The following is a 10,861-nucleotide window of genomic DNA, read 5'->3' as shown; positions in this document are numbered from 1 at the left end:
TCTCGCCTTCTGATCACTTCGTCACGTTCTTTTTACGTTTCAATGCGTCAGTTGTTAGTTTGAAAAATATCGTTTTGATGATTTTAATTCACATAACAGTTTATTTTTTTATATTTTCAAGACCAAACGTTTTTCCTATTAGGTATTTTTTTGCAAAACAATAGAGTTTTGAATTTAGGCTACTTAGCATATTAAGTAGCCTGCGGTAGTAGCCGTGTAGCCCACTTAACCCTATCTCAATCACAATAAGAAATTGATGTTATTGGCTTATAGTTTTACAGCCGAAGCCAATCTACATTTCCCCAACGCTCAGTCTAGCCTACGTAGCTCACGTGAGATTTTCTATCAATTTGTTCTTTATGGTGCTGTTCCCAAATGCACACTAGCTATGCGTTCTGCAAAGAGATTGTTTGCTTAATCGAAAAGAAAAACCATCCAAATTGTTCTGCGCCTTTTGTAGGTTAGGCTAGTTATATAGCCTAGGCCTGCTTTTTTATTTTTGCCATGAGAAACTTGCAGTCTACGGTAGGTTGTATGCTTGTCAAATCTTGGATAGCCTTGGCTAACACGAAATAAGCATGTGGTATGTTTATAATTTGGTGTCATGCCTTAGATCTACCATTAAATCCGACTAACTTACAGACCAGAAGCATGCAGCTCTGGTGTAGACTTTAGAGCAAGGGTCTCAAACTCAAATTGCTCTGAGGGCCCAATCAACACTTGTAAATCGGCTCGAGGGCCGCACCACACAATAAGAAGTCAATTGTCTCTCCGTTAGCTCAGTGGTTACGCGCTCCACTTAAGATCAAGCGGCGCTGGTTCGGCTCTCGGGGCGTGCACTTGAGCAACACATTTCAGAACTGCTCTCCATTCAGCGGCACCTAATGGATGGAATAATTCCCGACAACAACACTTCAACAATCGGAAAACTTCACTCTGCCAATCTCGGCAACCGGGCCTGCGTCAAAAGCCTTTACAAGTTTGCGAAACTATACCAGGAATAACCAATCAAGGCTTTGTCAGTCCGAAAATAAAGATTCAAAACCAACCAATAAACAAAATAACAGGGTGAAAACGCAATAAAAAAGATACTGTACAGTAGTAAGAACACACCAAAAACGTTAGATCGCAAGAAAAATTAGTAAGAACAAAGAAATGGAAAACACAGCACCAACGTAAAAAAAAGAAAAACAAAAAACACGTAGCCTAAACGAAACGACGAACTTGGAGAGCTAAAATCTTGCGATCAACATTCAAAATTACGGAAAAAACTAAACTGTTGAAGAATTGACTTCAGCAATAGTCCAGTCGCTGAACTTAAAAAAGTGGTCAAACCCGGAAAAAAATAATACCAAGCTGAAACTTTGCCAGGTGGTTCTATTGGTGATGTGGAGTCACCAAAAAAAAAGCCCCATGAATCCCCCTTGGGAATAGTGAGTTTTGGCCATTTCTCCGTAATGGCCACAGCTCCCATAGGCCAAAATTCGAAATCGTCTAAAATTGATGTTTTATACCTCATTCGAAAGATAATTTTATGCTGAATCACTTTTACAAAAGAACTGTGGTCCAAAAGTGCCCACTTTTAATGTTATGATTCATTGAAGTGTCATAAGGTAAGACTTAAATTTCTAACGAAAACGCAATGACATGATAGTGTGCGCCACTTAAGGGTTTTGGGTTTGAGCCACAGTTCCATTGTGCACTATTCAATGCTGATGCTTTCCGTAGGGGAAGGAGGGGCAAGAAGTCACAAAATTTACTAATTGAACCATCTACACGCCCTGGGTGGGAATTTCATAAACATTTACAAACTAAGGTTTACTGTCGCACTTCGAGTACTTGAAGTACATATAATATTCCACATAACTATATTCTTTATCAAAAATTTTCGACATTTTGAATGAGCACTGAGGTGAGACTTTTTCCCCCGCCTCCGGGTTAGTTGTCACAAACCTTGGGGTAAATTGTCACATGCAGTTTGTAACGCGTAAAGTTTATTTAGGATGCAGTACAATGGAATTAATAAGATAGTACAGATAGGCTACATTAAAAAGCCAATTATACATAGTATTCACTTTACAAGTATGGTATTTGTTGTTACTTTGAAAATTGGCTTTTGTGTGGAGTCCAAAACTACTGCACATTGTACTCAGATAATTGAGAGCAGTGAAAGCTAAACAAGTTTGCTCCTCGTTTTGTTTGTCCACAAAGTGGAATTGGAAGCTTGAAGACAACATCCTCTAGTGGATTTTCAGGAAAATGAAACTGCATGTTTCCAAATTTATCAAGGCATTTTTTCCGCATGAATTTTGATCTAATCTGATCTTCGGTGAATTCTAAACCTTTTCCAACGTAATATTGTGTGGCTCGATCACTTTCGAATTTCACAACAATGTGGTCGTCCATATCTATGTTATCAAGACTAAGTGGTGTCTGGACACAACTTTCATCATCTGAGTCTTCATCGGTGGTATCATCGCACAAGGTTGTTTCATCTAAGCTTTCATTGTTCTCACTTGATGATTCTGGTGCTGGAGTCTTGGTCTTCTTTTGAAATTTTATCACTCTTTTATAGGCTGTTTTCTTCCCTTTTCTTTTGCTGTTCTTTTCTTCTGCCATCCTTTTTATAACAGATGAGTCTGTGTATATCTCAGATTTTCTCTTCTTCCTCTTCCTGGAGCTCTTCTTCCTTGTTTTGAGGTGCCCAAATGGTCGTAGAGTTTGTGGAGGAATTAAGATTTGAGTAGATGAGGCGGAGCCTGAAGAAGGCACATGTGTGTCTTCAAACAAGGCTTGACTTGTGGTCTAGATTGGAATATAACGACTTAATGTTTTGTAGTTAACATCATTGTTGCTAGCGGATTTTTTCTGATGCTCAGGCCACCATTCACAACTGCTTCTGCAGCAGCCTCCATCGCGTCTTTCGAATACCGTCCACGTTCAGTTTTCCTATGGTAGTTCCGCATCTGCAAAAATATAAGCTACCGGTACTGGTTTTATATGAGAAAGAAACAAGAATTATTAGTAATACAGTAGGTTTAGCTTATTTATGACAGAATTTACAGAAATACACTCTGGTTGAAACAAGATGGTTAATGAAGTATTAGTATTGAACCTCGGGGTAAGTTGTCACACAATGTGACAACTTACCTCAAAGCATCTTTAGTTTTTAAGTTCCAAATTTTGGTCAACATGCTTCAGCATTTTATACGATAAGTTCATCCATATATTACTGACGTTAGTCACTACTAACAGAAACAAAAAGATTCCGCATATATTCAGAAACGTTTAAGTTGTATCAAAATACCTACCTTGGGCAATTCGTCTTCGCAAGAAGCAGAAAATCACTACAGGTTGTTGTCTAGATTTTGTTCACTTCTGTTGCTTAAACCAACATGGCCGATCTCAACGTGTAACCAGGGAAGTAGTACTCGCTTTTTATGACGCCAGAAAGAAGTTTATTACACTGGGTGCGCTAAACTCAGGCTTGTGACAACTTACCCGTGTGACTTTTAGCCCCTCTCTCCCCTACTACTGTAGATATAAAGTCAAATGAACAGCACATAGATATGGGCGACTCCAGACGCAAGCACGACTATGATGAACAACGCAATCCGTTTACTTTTGCTGATCTACACTCCTTGGCATCCGGCTGGGTTTCTATATCTGGAGAAGATTTGGTTAAGTGTGAGAGATCAGAGGAGATAGGAGCAATCATTCAAAAAACATTGGATGGTCAAAATTTAGCAACTGCAACTATTCAACGCAAAACCTGTATTAAACCACTTGAGTTGCTTGGAAATTTTGTAAAGATAGACAAGGAACACGTAAATGTCAATCCAATCATTCTTTTTACAAGACTGACCGCTATTGCAGAACGTGAAGACGATGTTGAGAAGTACTTTTCATTCGAAATGACACCATATCCTCCTTCACTGTTCAAGGATGGACTCATGAGAAAAGCTGATAAAGCTGCTTTGAGAACAGCACTAATGAATGATACAGAAGCTGTTGGTAAGGACCAGATTGATAAAAATTTATTGTATGTTGTTGATGGAGGTGCCCTACTTCACAGAGTGAGATGGTTGAAAGACTCAACATTCGCTGAATTGGCTCAACTCTACGCCTATGTAGGCTATCTTATGTTAGAAGACACTATGGTTCTGCTCATGTTATCTTTGATGGATATAAATACGCTTCTACAAAGTCAAATCAGCATATGCGACGAACTGCTAGTAAACAGTGTCCAAATGTTGAAGTGGCGTCCATCAATTCTGTACCAGCTACACAGGATCGTTTGCTTTCGAATGAACACAACAAAGCTTAATTTATTGATCTGATTTCTGAGAGTTTAAAGAAAGATGGACAGCAAGTAACTAACTGTGATGGTGATGCTGACACTGAAATTGTGGAAACAGCAATCAATCTTTCTGCAAGCAGACGAAATCCTATTGTTGTTGTAGCCGACGACACAGACATCATTGTTATGTTAGTTCATCATTGGAGGGAAGATATTTTCAAGATGTTGTATTTTTCCAAGAAAGGGCTCAGAAGGGATGGAGCATGAAAACTGTTTCACCACCACTGGAGACAATCAGAGAACATCTTCTGTTTATTCATGCATGGTCCGGCTGTGATACCGTTTCGGCTCCATTTGGAAAAGGAAAAGTAAGCTTTCTCAAGCTTGGAAAAAAAATCTGATGAACTGAAAGACTTATCCATAAAAATGAGCGATGTTTGGACAGACCAAGCTAAAATGGCAATGTTAGCAGAACCAATCTTTGTAGCAATGTACGGTGGAAAAAAAACTGAAACCTTAACGAAACTCAGGTTAGTTTTAAAAGTATTGGCTAAGTCGGTTATTGTACAGTGTGTATTTCGCACGGTTATAGGGAAATTGTTCGTAAGCAATTGTTCGTAAGCAATTGTTCGTAAAACAATTGTTCGTAAACTGTTTTTCGTAAAATGAAATCCGTAAAACAATTCTTCGTAAAGCATTTCTTCGTATAGGCTACATCAAATTTTAACTGCATGCACGAAAAAATGCTTTAAGAAGAATTGTTTTACGAAGAATTAATTTTACGAACAATTGTTTTACGAACAATTGCTTACGAACAATTGCTTTACGAACAATTGCTTACGAACAACTTGTCGGACACCATTTCTCACTGAAGATCACTTTATATTACTCTAGTACAGAAAATTAATGAACCACATAACAAATCGGCATTTTAGCACGAATCTGAAAGGCATTGCATGTGTGAATAAGAGTGTAACATTTTAACTAAATTAACGCAGAAGAGAGGCAATTTAAGATAATTTCCTTGATCTTTTAAACATCCCTGTAATAAGTTATTATTTCATATACCTTCCATTATTAATTTTACTTTAGACATAGAAAGTATATGGAGATGGCAACCCAGGGTGTGTTGGAACTAGAAAAAATGCCACCAACAAGCAGAGCAGCTTATTACCATGCTTTTCGTGCACATTATCAAGTAACCACATGGAAATTGTTAAGCAATAGGGAAATAGAGTCAAAGAAAGAGGACTGGGGCTGGAAACTTGAAGACAACAATTATTCTCCAATAATGACGGACAAAAAAGTTGCTTCAGAGTGTGTCCTGCAGGTTATAAGATGCAAATGCCAATCAACTAAGAATCAATGTGGTACAAAGAGATGCTCATGTAAGAAGTATGGCCTCAGTTGTGTAACAGCATGCAGTGGTTGTCGTGGTGAAGGATGTGAAAATAAAGAGGTGAAACAGTTCTTCAGTTCAATGTTTTCTAATTTCTTGGACAATCAAGCTTTTAGTTAATTATGATGAAAATAAGAATAAAACGCCATAATTCATTACAACAAAAGCAAGTCATGTGACCATCATTTTAGTTGCGTGGAGTGACTTTAACTATTTATATGTCAGGTGACATGCAGTCAGATAAGATATTTCATATCTTAAGATTAAGGTTATTAATTTTAGATACTCGAAGTTTATGAATCAAGTGATGATGATAACGACGATGACGATGGACGGAATATCTTTGATCTATTCTAATATAAAATATGGAAATGCCAGTACTTGGACAATGGACATTGGTTACAAGATTTAAAAAAATTTATGAACTGAAATTTGTTATAAAAGATCCTTTACTATTTAGGTCGGTGTTTTTTTTGTAGTGTCCCAAAATGTAAAATCTTGCATTTCACATTTTTTGACATAATTTCTACAATTTTTGTATTTACCGGTCAACATTTGTTCAGTGTGGTGTATTTTATTGTCAAAAATATGTCAATATTGGTATGGGCGTAATTCAGCATAAAATATTCCAAAAATTATATTCAGCAACTTTTGAATTTCTACACTATATACTATATAGGCTACAATTGGTTTTAATTTTCCACTTTTATGGAGACTTGTTGTTTATCTATTGAGTATTCTAAAATCAGTTTGAAGAGTAACTTCGGATGGGAAATTGTACACTTTTTCGTAAGCTCTGGTTTAACAATGGAGTAGCCTAATTCATTGCTTGTCACTCCTCCTTGTCACACCAGGCTAAAGCCTAATGGTGGATTCTGCCTTTTAGTCCGCATTTAATGGCGAATAACTTCAAATGTGTGTATTTTTTGACTGTAGTTCTTTTGTGAAAGTGATTCAGTATGAAATTATCTTTCAAATGAAGTATAAAACATCAATTTTAGACGATTTCGAGTCTTTGGCCTATGGGGGCTGCGGCCATTATGGAAAAATGGCCAAAACTCACTATTCCCAAGGGGGATCCATGGGGCTTTTTTTTTGGTGACTCCACATGACCAATCGAACCTCCTGACAAAGTTTCAGCTTGGTATTATTTTTTTCTGGGTCAAATCATTCAGCGACTGGACTACAAGTACCAAAGTTACAATTGCAATTATGACACAATGAGTGAATAAGCAATGCGATTGAGATGTAACAATACGAGTTTCCCGTACGCATGGCGCTACAGTAGTGTTAAAAAGTCGTCTGAAGTTTGATGGGTATTTTCAGGTTTTTTGAGCATTTTATCTTCCTATATAGAAAAATATGTAGGCTACTGTGATTATGAATTATTTCAAAGTTTAAAAGTGTATCGCGGGCCGCACCAAAAGTCCTCGAGGGCCGCATGCGGCCCGCGGGCCGCGTGTTTGAGACCCTTGCTTTAGAGCATTGCTCGGCACCCATTTTTGCACTGCAGATGAGTGGCAATTGCCATCATTGTTTTGGAACTTTGGAACGAAACATTGCATTGACAAGTTGTGGCATGGACAAAACCTACATTGAAGGAGAGAAGCTGCAGTTCTTTTATTGGTGTAAATTACCTGACAGGAGTTCATAAGCGTAAAAATCTCGGTGATGGGTGGTAGAGACCTATTTTTAGAGATCATTTGTAACTTAGCAGAAAACCACCAGACTTTCGAATTTTGGGTTTTTCATATTTCCTGGCTTGTTTTTACAAAGTAACCTGACAACGCTGAGAACAAGCAGTGCTACTAGTGTTCAGTTGAGGAGCGATTTTCGTGGCGTCAGCACACGGAATTAAGCCACTTTAACATAAAGAAGCTCTGCCAGACCCCAATGACACCACCAACCAATCAGAACATGTTATAAGAGGCTGCCGTCCAATTGCGACCCTTCTAGCACTCAGCCAGAGATTTAATCCTTGTTTTGAGGTTTATTTGGTAGGTAGGCCTACAGAAGAAAAAGGAGTAGCCTAATGGTAGGGGTGGTAATCGAACCCACCTCATGTAATGACTACTTTCTAGCCCTAAGCCAACCAGCTGACAGAAAATCTTGATTTTCTTTGTCATCTTCTTTTCGCCTTTTTTCAAGTCACGGAAAACCGCTTATGATTGGTTCGAGGTTTCAGATCCAGTGGCAGAATTTTTTCTTGTTCCACCATCTAAGTTATTGTTGCAAACTTTGAGGTTTTCTCACAAGTTTAAGGTTTTTTTGAGTTCGCGATTTTTTTTTCGGATTTACAAGTTGTTTGTTTTTACACCTCTTTGATAACGAAAAATTGTAGGCTACTGACAAGCCATGGAGTTGAAAAAACCTACCTGTACCCTGATAGCGAAGACATGCAGTTCTTTCATATGTGTAAGCCTATATTAGGGGAAGGTCGGGTTAGTTGAATCACTTTTGGCATTTTTGCAATTTTGTTTATACGAGTTGCTTTTATTTCTTCATTCACAGTGCTCTACCTTCTGGATATATTAAACAATATTTGTAGGAAGTACAAGCCTTATCGAACGACGACAACCGGGTCCACATGTGTTTAAAAACTAGGTAGTCAAATGGCTCAACTAACACCACGGAAAGGGTTAGTTGAGCCACAGACTGGGGTAGCCTACGGTAAGCTACATGAATTTAGCTTGATTTATTGACGACATTTTAATATTGATTGCTTTTATATTTGACATTCTTATGAAAAGTGTTCCGCTTTGTTTGACGCTAGGACTCTTTCCTGTTGGACCATTCCTAATTCAAACCTTGCTAAGATATTGCCTCCTCAAGTAATTTTCCACAGGATTTTCGGATAATTGTGAAGTTCACAATAAACCTTTTGTCACAGCCAGTTATGAAATGCAAGAAATTTGCTGATATTCAATAGCTTGATTGACAATTTACTATTAGCGTGCGGTTTCATTTTGTGTTTGTCGGCGGCGCTAAAATTCCATTCTGTACCCAAGCAGTGTGATAAAAGAGTGATAAACAAAAACATGTTTTTCTTCAAAATAACATCAAACGTTGTTATATAAATAAATAAAATGTAATTTCATTGTAATAAAATGTAAAAAAAATTGTTAATAATAATGTTTATTTGCATCAGACAAAGCTGTCCATATCCAAAACAATGTAATAATACACAAACTGCAAATGCACGAATAACGAACAACAACAACAAAATAACAATGAAAAACAACGAAATAATACACAAACTACTAATGCACAAAATCTCACTAAATAGGCTATCTACTATAAATATATGTACATTTTATTAGTTTTAATAGAAACAGCAACAGGTAACCTAAATATTCATTTGGTCTTTTTTAACTAATAATTTCCTTGTTTTGGCCTTTTTTTGTATAATTTTGGCTTTTTAAGACTTTTTCATAGTGTGGCAACTCTTCTCTGACAATCGCAAAAGGATTGCAAAAAGCTCTAAAATCCAGTACAGTGCTTCCACTTTGAAGGATTTTATCCCAAAATCGGGATTTTTCAACGCTTCGTAGGATAAAAAAAGGAAATGAAGATAGGAAGGATTTTTAACAATTTTACAAGGAAATTTTGTCTTAAAAAGGGAATTGTTGTTTTTAGTAATTTTAAAGAAAATTTTATTAATATTCCCTTTCAAAAATTCTAACAACGATTGGAATAACGATGATCAGCTAGTTTCTGTCGTCACTGGACATCCGGAACCCCTTTACTCTCTTTCCCATCCTCGCCTTTCTGTCGCTTGATTTCTTTTCTCGCCATTTTGGGAATTGGACGTGATTGCAGTATGCAGTGAGAGAGTTAGTTCTCAATTCTTTGAGTTAAAATTAGGTTATCCGTTGATTTACAGTTGAAGTTGAGTAGCAATGACAAAGTTCACTGAGGTTCGACGTACAGTTAGGTATGATAAGCTTAGGCTAGTGATATCCTTCCGGTTTAGAAAAAGTTAGTTTTTGCCTATGCTAACTGATTATGGTGTCATAATAAAAGAGGCTATGTAGTATGTATACAACATGTATAGTGTACACAGTCAGTATCATGAATAGGCCTAGTACCCTGGAGTTTTTTGTCAGTCTCAGATGATTGTGAAGACGTTACTGACAAGGAGAAAAAAGAGATAACCTAGCCAATAGTGTTAACTCAGCGGCTTAGCGCATCTAGGATAACTAAACTAAACACAAAAATAAATTAATTGTTAATGGATGGATATTTTGTTGAAACTGGACATTTACCACCTGTACAGTACATTTTCGCTGTTAGGGATAGGTTAGGGGTCCGGGTAGGAAAGATGAGAGTGGTAATTGGTAAATGATGTCCAGGACTCCAGGTGGTAAATGTCCCAGAACCGACTAACTGACAAGCAGTTTTTGGCTGGACAGTGAAAAAAAGAAGTAAATCATGTTATTGTAAAATATGGGCTGCTTTGTGCAGCCTACTGTTCTAATAAAACAACGTTGCTTCGACATACCGGTGCTACTGAATAAAATCGAGATTAAAATAGCTTTAACTGAGATTATAATAATAATAATAACAATATTTATATAGCGCCACATCCACAGTCAAACTATGCTCCTGGGCGCTGTACATGACAATGGTGATAATTAATACGGTAATTTCAGTCATAATGTTCATTGAAGTAGAACGTTTTCAAGCGAGTTTTGAATTCATTTAAATTTTCTGCTTCTTTCACACAAATAGGCAAACAGTTCCAGCAACTGGCAGCAACAACTGGGAAGGTACGATTTCCATATTGTGTCTTATATGAAGGATTGCACAAGAGCAATTGATGTTGAGAACGCAAAGTTCTGGCAGATTTATAATGAACAAGCAAAGTGTCCAGATAATTCGGAGCAAAACCATGGAAAACTTTATAAATTAATAGACATATTTTGAAGCGAATACGATACAATACTGGAAGCCAATGCAGGGATTTTAGTATAGGAGTGATATGCTCACGTTCAGGGATGCGATTTTTTCTTTCTTGTCGAACGACCAAAAATTCTGCGTTTGTTTGTCGAATAGTGGTATGACGTCACAAGAGTCAGATTATTATAAGCGTTTGGCCGCGAATTACTGCGTGATAGAGAATTGATAGGCGCATTTTACTAAGCATGCTTTTGCTTACCACT

This window comes from Aplidium turbinatum, chromosome 18, assembly GCF_918807975.1.
Source record: "Aplidium turbinatum chromosome 18, kaAplTurb1.1, whole genome shotgun sequence".
Taxonomy (NCBI): domain Eukaryota; kingdom Metazoa; phylum Chordata; class Ascidiacea; order Aplousobranchia; family Polyclinidae; genus Aplidium; species Aplidium turbinatum.
This window is presented reverse-complemented; position numbering follows the sequence as displayed.